General features: G+C 61.0%; 1 long non-coding RNA gene across 2 annotated transcripts; it reads left to right on the top strand.

The window, feature by feature from the left end:
* Nucleotides 1-2,410: 2,410 nt before the first annotated feature.
* Nucleotides 2,411-7,469, top strand: LOC124970507 (uncharacterized). 2 transcript variants are annotated; one of them, XR_007106143.1, is made up of 3 exons: nt 2,411-2,744; nt 5,362-5,436; nt 6,854-7,469. It is a non-coding gene; the product is annotated as an uncharacterized LOC124970507 (long non-coding RNA). The 2 variants fall into 2 exon arrangements; XR_007106142.1 differs by having other exon boundaries at nt 2,411-2,816.
* Nucleotides 7,470-9,464: the final 1,995 nt, after the last annotated feature.

Below are 9,464 nucleotides of genomic sequence, written 5' to 3'. Positions count from 1 at the left end.
TGAGCCCAGATTCCTAGCTGCAGGTGTGGCCCCATGGTCAAGTGTGTCCCCGGGACTCAGCGTGGGCTCCATGCTTGTCCTGGCAGGGATGTTAGACACCAGTAAGACTGCTGCCCGCATTCCAGCCAATGCAGAAGAGAGAGAGGGAAGACATGGGTCCTGGCCATACAAGGAGGCTCCTGCCAGGTGGCCGCAGACAGCTGGCACCGCCGGAGGAGACCCACACATCATCCGACAGCTTTGGCCTCCCAGCTCCAGGTCCTCTGCTGAGGCCAGAGACAGGGCTTTGCACCCATGTCTCTGCAGGAGACTGAACGGGGCCAGGTGTCCACGGGCAACTGGCAAAGGGAGGGCTGAGTAGTGGGAGGAGCTCTGGGTGGACTCGGGGTTGCCTCCTGGTGGTCAGGGAGGTGGACTGCCACAGCGGGCAGGGGCAGGACCCGGGGCTGCGGGGGGCACATGCTGCCCCCATCCTAACCCGTGAGCGTCGCCTTGCTGGACGAGGGGTCTTTGCAGGTGTAACTGAGTTAAAGATCCTCAGTGTAAAAGATCACCTAAGTCCAGTGACAGCGTCCTCATGAGAAGAAGGGAATGGACCACCGAGGGACGCAGGGAGGGAGGCCCTGTGATGAGGCGGGTGGGGTTACACCAGGGACTGCCATCCAGGCGGGGGCTGCGAGAGGCGGGAGGTCGGTCTTCCTCCAGAACCACGGAGAGGACATTTCTGTTGCTTTAAGGCACCTGGTGCATGGCACCCAGTGCGGGACGTGACCCAGGGAGCCTCTGAGAGGCCAGTGTGTCCGCACCCTCACTCGTGTTGGAGCTGGACATCTAGGTGGTCAGCAGCCCTGAGGGGGCAAGATTGCTGTGCCCACTCCACAGAGGGGGAAACGGGCTCAGGGGTCAGCACCTTGCCCTTGGTCACTGGGACCAAGCTGGGTCTTGAACTTGGGCCTCTGGCCTCCCTCAGAGCCCTGCAGCTGGTGGGAGGAGGCTGGTTCCTGTGATTTCAGGTTGGAGGCATGCCTGGCTACTAGAGGCACACACGGCATGCTGAGAGGGACGCATGGGCTCTGAGGGCATCTGAGGAGGGGAGGGGTAGGAGCTGCCCACCTGCCCCCAGATGGGCACTGCTCTTGGGCCTTCTCTGGCTGCAGTATGAAGACCCTTGATGCTGGGGCATGCTCCCCTTGCCCACCACCCACCTCACCAGGGTCAGAGGCCCTGCGGGCACAGCCCTCCCCTCCCTCCAGCTGCCGTGGCACCAGGCTGGAGGCGACCAGGTCCTCAGTGCCCTGGTGAGCTCCTCCCTCTGACTGGGCCTTGGTGTCCCCATCAGGGAAACAAGGGGTAGGCTTAGCACCCAGAGTACCAGCAGGCTGGGGGTGGGCAACAGGGAAGGGTGGGGCCTGCAGATCCCAGGGCTCAGCTGTCCCAACAGGGAGCAGCCCTGGCTGGCTGTGGCTGCCCGCCAGGGTGTGGCCTGCAGCGGGGGTACCCTCTGGTGGCCCACAGTGGGGTTCTGTGAGCACTACCCAGGCCCCAGGGTACACGCTGGGCACCATGGGGTCCCTGGGCTGGGGGGCCACACAGCCACTGCTCTGAGAGTCTTGGACCCAGCCTCCTGGGGTCCTGCAGGCCTCACGCAGGCTCCTGGGGCAGGCCAAGGCTGCGTCCCCCCTGCAGGAGAGGGATCAGTCTGGCAGGCGAGGCGGGAGACAGTGCAGTGGGAGTCTGTGGGTGGTCTGGGACCAAACCGCTGAGAACTCGCTGTGCTGTGTTGGAATCCACAGCCAAGGCGGCCGCAGCAGCGTCGGCCTCGGCGTGGGCTTCCCTCCACCCAGGGGTCCTCACACTAGCCTCTCGGCCGACTGCCTGTAGTGTTGACATTTTCACCTGCAGCATAACACATGGCACGGAGCGTCCAGTTCTTTGAAGGGGGTCGCACACGTTTTAAGCAGCTCTATTGAGGTGTGTCGATGTCCAGTGAACAGTACGCCTTTACGGTTTGACATGAGTATGTGCCTGCAAAACCATCGCCCCAATTAGGATGGTGGACCCCTCCCTCCCCTGGCCTGCCCCCGTAACAACTCACCCACTTCCTGTCCCCGCGGTCAATCTGCGCTTCCCGGTTATCTAAACAGAAGTCTGCAGTCCACACTTGCTTTCTGGCTTCTTCCACTCGGCACAATCGCCTTGAGCATCGCCTGTGTTTTGTGCCAATTCTGCTGGTCCCTGTCCTGCCGAGTGGCGGCACACGGGGACCTCTGGGCACTGACCTTTGTCACCACTGGGAGGGGGTGTCCCTCCAGAGGCCCTGTTCAAATATCTGGCAGTTGACAACGTAACCCAGCTAACCATAGAGATAAAAACCATCCCCCAGGGGAGGAGTTATGAAAGGGACCGGAGTCAAGAGAGTAGCCTTTCCTCCTAGCTGGGCCTGCGCCGTCTCTGCAGCCCTGGTCCCACTGACCACTGACGGCAGCCCCAGCCCCTCCACCTGCTGCCAGGGTTGTGCCATGTAGGTCCTGCCTACTGGTCAGTGTCTATGACAAAACCAGGCTGTGAGGCGAGGCTGCCCCCAACCGGCCCAGCTCCCATCCTCGGTGCCCGGGGAGTCTGCAGGCTGCTCCGTGTGACAGAGCCAGCCCCTCTGCCTCAGCTCGTCCCTCGGATGGCACCAGGCGGCGGTGGTACCTCAGGTCAAGCCCATGCCCCCAGGCCCTGAGTGGCCATCATCCAGGGTAAGCACCTGGCCGGGCCCTGGGGGGCCAGCGGGGAAGGAGCTGGGGCTGTGCGTAGGAGGCACCCTGATGGTGAGTGGCCTTCTCTGGACTGCCAGGGCTGGGGCGCTGGGGGAGGCCTGGAGGGTCCCAGGGCACGGGTGGGAGGCTGCTCAGGGACCGTTCACACAGGGACACCTGCTGCCTGGAAGGACTCTGACAGAGGATCTGCCTGGCCTCAGCCCTTGATGCCAGCAGAGGGGGCTGAGCAGGGCTGCCGGGCGGGGAGGGAAGGGACCCGGCTCTGCCTGCTGCTCCCCCATCACGTGTCCACCTCCTGCCTGGCCTGGCCAGATGTTGCTGCAGAGGCAGCCCTGGCTCCCCAGGGTCTCAGAGGCCTCAGGGACCCCCAGGGACAGCCTGAAGGCTCTGCTCCTCCTGGAGTCCCCCACCTGAGGGGCCCGCCTGGCTCCCCGAGGCCCCTGGGGGTATGTTAAACGCCCTCCCAGCATTCAGTTCCAGCCTTCTTCCTTCCCCATGGCCTCATGGAGCTGAGAGTTACTTAGAGAGTACAGTCCATATTCACAGAGCACGACCACCCCCACAGGAAGCCCCCTCCCCGCCACACCTGTCCAAGGCTGACTCATTTTGGAACTTCCACATAAATGTCATATGACCCTTGTCCCCTGCCTGGCTTCCTTCACGAGGCAGAACACCTTCATGGTTCATCCATAAGCCAGTGTTTGCTTCCTTTTTATGGATGCATACTATTCTTCTATATGGATAAACCACAGCTTGCTCACCTGCTTGTCTGTTGGACAGTGGCTGTTCCTGCTCTCGACTGCTGTGAATGGTGCTGCTACAGACGTTTGTGTGCAGGGTTCTGTGTAGATGCAGTGTTGGCCCCTCTTGGGGGAGGATCCTATGGTAATTCCATTGTTAATTGTTTACCAATTCATAATCACTTTTAATTTCATAGAAAAAAAGTTTTTCAGGAGAGAAAATTTAATTCTCAGGACAAGACACTTACCCAAGGCCATACAGCCAGAAAGTGATAGAGCTGGAATTCGGATGCAGGCCTTGTGAGAGCCCAAGAGAGGTCCTCTGCCTGACCTCCATGGCACAGCCTGCAGGAAAGGGCCACCCACTCTGGCCAGGGCCTCCTCACAGTGCCCAGGGCCAGATCTGGGGGAGGGGGCTCAGCTGCCCCCCAGTGTGTTCAGGCTTTGGCCAAGGTGAGAAAGGACAAGGACGGACGAGACCTGATGATAACATGGTGGCCAGATCTGCAGATGCCCCCAGAGGCCATCTTTCCCCTCAGCTGAGATGAATGGATCCGTCCTTACTTGCTACCATTAACAGGCTGAAATCATGTGATGCTGAAACTTGTGAAATCGTCATTGCCAAGTCAGGACTCCAGAAGAGGAAATGTCCTGTGACCCCAGGCGGAGTCCCCAGGCAAGGGCCCAGGTCATCTGCCAGCTGGCCAATCACCAGGACCCCTGCCCACAGATGCAGTCACTCCGCTCCTCCCAGCAAGGTTGTGGGTCACGGATCCCTCAAAGTCTTCAGATGCAATCACAGCCCCCCAGGCATGGGGTCAGAAAGCATTTATTAAACACCAACTATATACCAGGCATCAAGTGACGGAGGCCTACGGGTTCCCTCCCTCCAGATTCTTGTGCTGCAACTATGTTGCAGAATGCAGGCCTAGAACTTCTGCTGAGGTGGCCCGTCTAGCTTTCAGAGCACTGCCTAGGGCATCCACAGCCACCCACCCCGTCCTGTCCCCACCGTGACCTGAGCTGGCAGGAGCTGCCTGGGCTCCGGGAGGTGCTTGCTGGCCCCAGTTTGGTATGCCCCTCTGGTGTGCTTGCTCCTGGGCGATGCCCTGCTGTGTGGTCAGCACCTGATCCCAGATCCCTGTACCAGAACCCTGCCCCTGCTGGCTGGTGTCAGGTGATTGGCTCATGAGGGTGGGGCCATGACGGGACCCTGGCCCTTGTAAGGGAAGTGAGCACAGCAGGGAGGCTCAGTCCATGAGCAGCAGCGCCTCCGTCTGGGCTTCCAGGACAGTGAGGTGCCCCGTGCTGACCTTCCCTTACTGTGGCCAGGACAGATGGGGATATGCCATGCCAGGCGCTGGCTGTGCCATGCATGCCCACAGCCATGGGTACTGGCTTCTGCAGCACCAGTGTCCTTGGGGGAAGCCTGGCTCCCCTGAGGCTGGGGCCCTGCCACCTCCTGCTACCCCCCAGTAGGTCACCAGGTAAAACACAGAATGCCCAGTTAAATTTAAATTCTGGATATAAACGTGTTTCTTAGTATGTTTCAAATAACGCACAGGATGTACTTAAAATTATTCATTATTGCTCTCAAATTCCAAGTTAACCAAGCAATCTGTATTTTCATCTGCTAAGTCTGCTGATCCCACTCCATGGCTTCTGTAAGTGCAGTGCAGTGTGCCCTTTCTGCAGCCAGAGACCCCAGGGAGGCCGAGGCTGGGCCAGCCCCCTTTCCGTCTTGGTGCTGTCCCCACTTCCCGTGGGGTGGGGAGGCAGAGGAGCCGGGCCACGCACACAGAGGGGCTTGCCTGGGGTTGCCAGGGTGCAGGAGGCTGATTGTGTGTTACACACAGGACGCTTAGGACATGCCGAGGACCAGCGTACGTCACACTGAGCCTGCCCAGCAGGCACGACTGAGCTTGAGGAAGGTAAGTCCATCAGGAAAGCACCCCTCAGCCTCTTGCTCTGTCCTGGGCTCTGAGGGAAGAGCAGGGCAGCTAGTCCACCTTGACCAGCTGTGGGCAACTACAGTTTCAGGTGAGCCAGGGCAGGTGCAGACAGAGTAGGTCAAGGCCCGTGCTGGAGTGGCCCTGCCACCTGCCCAGGAAGCCAGTCCCTCCAGAGTCCCAGGCTGGCCTCCAGCCTATGCACCAAGGAGGACCTTTAGGCCTAGTTTCAAAGCAGCTGGGGGCTGGGCTGGCCCCTTGGTGACAGTGGTCAGAGGGTGACAGCAAGGACACTAGAGTCCTGGAGAGGGCTCCCCCAGGCAGGGACCACCGTGGCAGCTGAGTCTCAGGCTCTGCCAGGACAATCTGTCCATCCAGCCCTGGGTCCAGCTCACAACAGGCCAGCCACTGGGCCAGTGACACGTGTCCCCTTGGTGCCACACTGGACCCCACTGCCCTGGGTCCCTCCTTCCTGAGAGGTGACCAGGCTGGAATCTAGGAGCCACCAGCCAGAAGTCCAGCCCCAGAGGAGTGTGGGGCCCCAGACTGCTCAGCACTGCTAGGGAGAGGGGTTAGGGGTGGGACACAGGCCCCAGTTCTGCTCTTGTCCCCAGGGCACCTGGCTGGGGACACTCACCCACTGACAACTCCTCCCTCCTCTCCCAGCCCTGGGGTCAGCTTGTCTCGCATGGCTTACTCCTCTGGCGAGCATTTCCTGTCCACCCACAGGGTCTGGCTCACACCTGGGGCTGGGTACAGCACACACGACAAGGTAGCCAGACACCTGCAGAAAGCCACACGGGGCCTGGAGACAAACCATGCCCAGTGACAGTGAGGCCAGGGCTTGGGAGGCAGGAAGCAGGGTGGCAGAGTGCTGGTCCCAGAGGCCCCCAGCATGGGGCCTGCTGAGTGGGGGGAGCTGGATAATTGAGGGTGGGGCCGGGGCCGGGGGCCTGGCGGCTCACCTAGTCTGTGGGGGTCTGTGGACCAGAGCGGGCAGGTGGGAAGGACAGGAGGAGAGAGTCTGGGAGAGGGTGTGCAGCAGACTGGGGCCTGCGGCCTCCACCCACAGGGCCTTGGAAGGAGCGGGGTATGTGGAGGGGAGGGCTGGAGAGAGAAGAGTCCACACGGGCCAGATGGGGGGCCGTGGGGCTGCAGTGCATGTGGATGGGGTGCCCTGGAACAGAGGTTTGGAGGGTGGGGGATGCTGAGGGGCCCTCTGAGCTGGACAGGTGCCACAGCCTGCCAAGCTGGAGGGGCCCAGGGGCCTGCAAGCCTCCAGCTGACCACTGACAACCAGGTGGAGAGGCTTCTCAGCCCAGGACCCAGGCACACACCTGAGCGCAGAGTCCTCATGCTTCTTGCTGGCTGGATTCCTGGCCTTTTGTCCCCCCAACAGCTCTTGTCAAGCAAAAGTTCTGCCCTGGAAAGAGAAAAAAAGGAAGCAGCAAAAAAGCAGAACCCTATTTTCCAGAGGCCTGGAGGATTTACAGCACATCTGAACAAGCTGTACAGTCGCTTAAGCAACTTCAACGCCAACTTCCACCTCGCCCCGCGCTCCTGCTCCGGCACCCCCTCCGCCACGTGCACGCCTCACGCTTGGGCAGTTCCAAGGCTCAGCATCTCCTGCCCACTACTACCTGCTCTTCATTTCCTCTTGATGGCCAGTGTGTCCCATGGAACTGGTGGCCTTGCTGCAGCAGAGTGAACTTGGGTCTCAGCTGCACTGTCTTTGACTGACAGGTGCTCCCGTGCAGCCAGGGTCCCTGTCCAAGGCATGCAGGGTGCCATGGGACGTGGTGCACACAGAGAGTACCAGCCCAGGACACACACAGCCTGTGAGGACAGTCCCCAGGGCTTGGTGAAGTGGCAGAGGAGGGGGGCTGGGAGGAGGACCCCCCCCCAAGGCCCAAGGTGGTCCTGCTGGTCTGCAGCCAGCCACAGGGTGCCTGCTGGCCACAGGCTGAGTTAGACTGCAGATACTTAAAAAATAAAAAACAAATGTTTCAGAAATCCACAACCCTTTGCCTTCTACAGACAGCCGGGGGGCAGCGTGTGACAAAGGAGGGTGACAGCTGCCGCATTCAGAACGCCATGCAGCTCCCTGCATGCCATGTCCTCTCTCCCTGCCCAGCCCACGCTGTGGCTGATCTCTGGATGGGTGCCCCAGGCTCTCTCTGGGTCCTTCCATTCCCCAGCACTCTCCTGCCTGCCACAGGACCTTTGCACTATGGCTCTCAGTGCTGGAAAGAGACCTGTTCCTCTTCTGGCCACTCTTGTCTCCAAGGAGGCCTCTCTTGGCCTACAAGCCACTTAAACTGGGGTGGTAAATGTTTTCTTCCACTGTCCATGCACAGATTTGTGGCCTGCCAGACCAATGGAATGAAGCTCCCTGGGACAAGGACAGGACCTGTAGTGTTCACCACAACTGTACCTCCAGCTCCACCAGGGCCTAACACACTGTCCATCCCCAGCTAATATCTGTCCAGTAGATTACCAGCAGCCTCAGCCTCTTAATGGTGGGGGCAAAAGTCAGGCATTCCACTGACCCTGGCCAGGACCCTGCTTTGACCGTGTGTCTGCCCCATTTGACTGAGCTCCCTCCAAACTGTGTCCAAGGACCTGGACCCTGTGGGTCCCTCTCCTCATAGCTGGGATCTTAATTGCTCTTTGAGTACCTTAATTAGCACCAGCAGCCATCCACTGCTAAGTAGTGGCATTAAAATAGAGTAAATGTTTTACTTCTCTTGAAAAGTTCACGTACACAAAAGGAGGTGCGGCTGAGCTGCGAGCAGTCAGCTTGCCTGGACCTGCACCCCTGCCGCCATTGATCCTACCTCCATCCACAAAGCTGCATCCTCCCAGGTCCACAGCAGAGTTATCCTTGCATAGCAGTTCCTGCTGGAAACCCCACTTCTCTGCAGTTCACCAAGCTAATGAGAAGCCACAGGGCCTGCCAGGGCCCCTCAAGTCTGGGGTCCCAGGACAGGCCTTGGCCTTCCACCCACACCAGCTGGTGGGGCAACCTGGAACCCTGATCTTTGGAGAAGGGGAATCTTCCAGTACCTGGGCCTCGTGGGTGAGCTACAGAAAAAGCAAAGGAGCCCCACTTTGGCTGGAATGTGAAGTAATACACCAGAGGACTGGTCCTCCTGGAGAAGCACAGAATCCTTCAGAGCCTCAGCCACAACTGGGGAGCCAGGAGCCTGGGCATCATCGGCCCTTCTCTGTTGATGTCCTCCCACTCGCATGGGTCTTGCTATCTCTGGCATGTGAAGAGGTCACCTCTTCCCCACCAAGTAACGTGCACCCAGGGGCCTGGGGCAGAGGGCCTTTGGTGGGCCTGGTGGGGCCTTGCTGGTCTGGCTCTAGAAGGGGTGTACGGGGAGGCCCAGTTCGGTAGGCATTCCTCGAGCGAGACCCCTGGAGTGCCTTAGTCCACACGCAGAAGGGGGATGGGCACGAAGCAAGTTTGCGGAAACTGCCCGTGCATGCGTGCGGAGAGCTAGGGATAGAGCATCCCGGGCGCCCCCATGGACACTTGGCAGTGAGCCGAGCCCCACGCCGCCCACGCGCGCCAGCACACGCGCTCGGGCACACCCAGGGCACACGCGGCGGGGGAGGGGCACGCACCGCGCGGTCACGGCCACAGCGCACCTCCCACGCCCGCCGGGCCCCGCCCCCTCCGCCGACCCTCGCAGTAGGGGAAGGGGCGGTGCGCGAGGTGTGGTAGGGGGGCAGGACTCCGCGCCCCTGCAGTGGGGGGCGGGGAAGGACGTTGGTGCTGCTCCCCGCCCGCCCCCCGTCCGAGCCTCCCCGCGAGCGCCCCCTGGTGCTGCGCGCCCCGAGGCCGGAGGGTGGGGGGACCGATGGGGGGCGAGGGCGGGGCCCACCAGCCCCCGGGACCTGGGGCGGGCGAGTGAGGGCCGTAGCATTGCGGGGGTAGGGGGTCTGCGGGTGGGCGTCCGGGGTGGCAGCACGGCTGGTCCTCCCGGCGTCCCCGCCTCGTA

Source organism: Sciurus carolinensis, chromosome 18 (assembly GCF_902686445.1).
Source record: "Sciurus carolinensis chromosome 18, mSciCar1.2, whole genome shotgun sequence".
Classification (NCBI taxonomy): domain Eukaryota; kingdom Metazoa; phylum Chordata; class Mammalia; order Rodentia; family Sciuridae; genus Sciurus; species Sciurus carolinensis.
The sequence above is the reverse complement of the archived record's forward strand: the minus strand, read 5'-3'. Positions and strand labels throughout refer to the sequence as shown.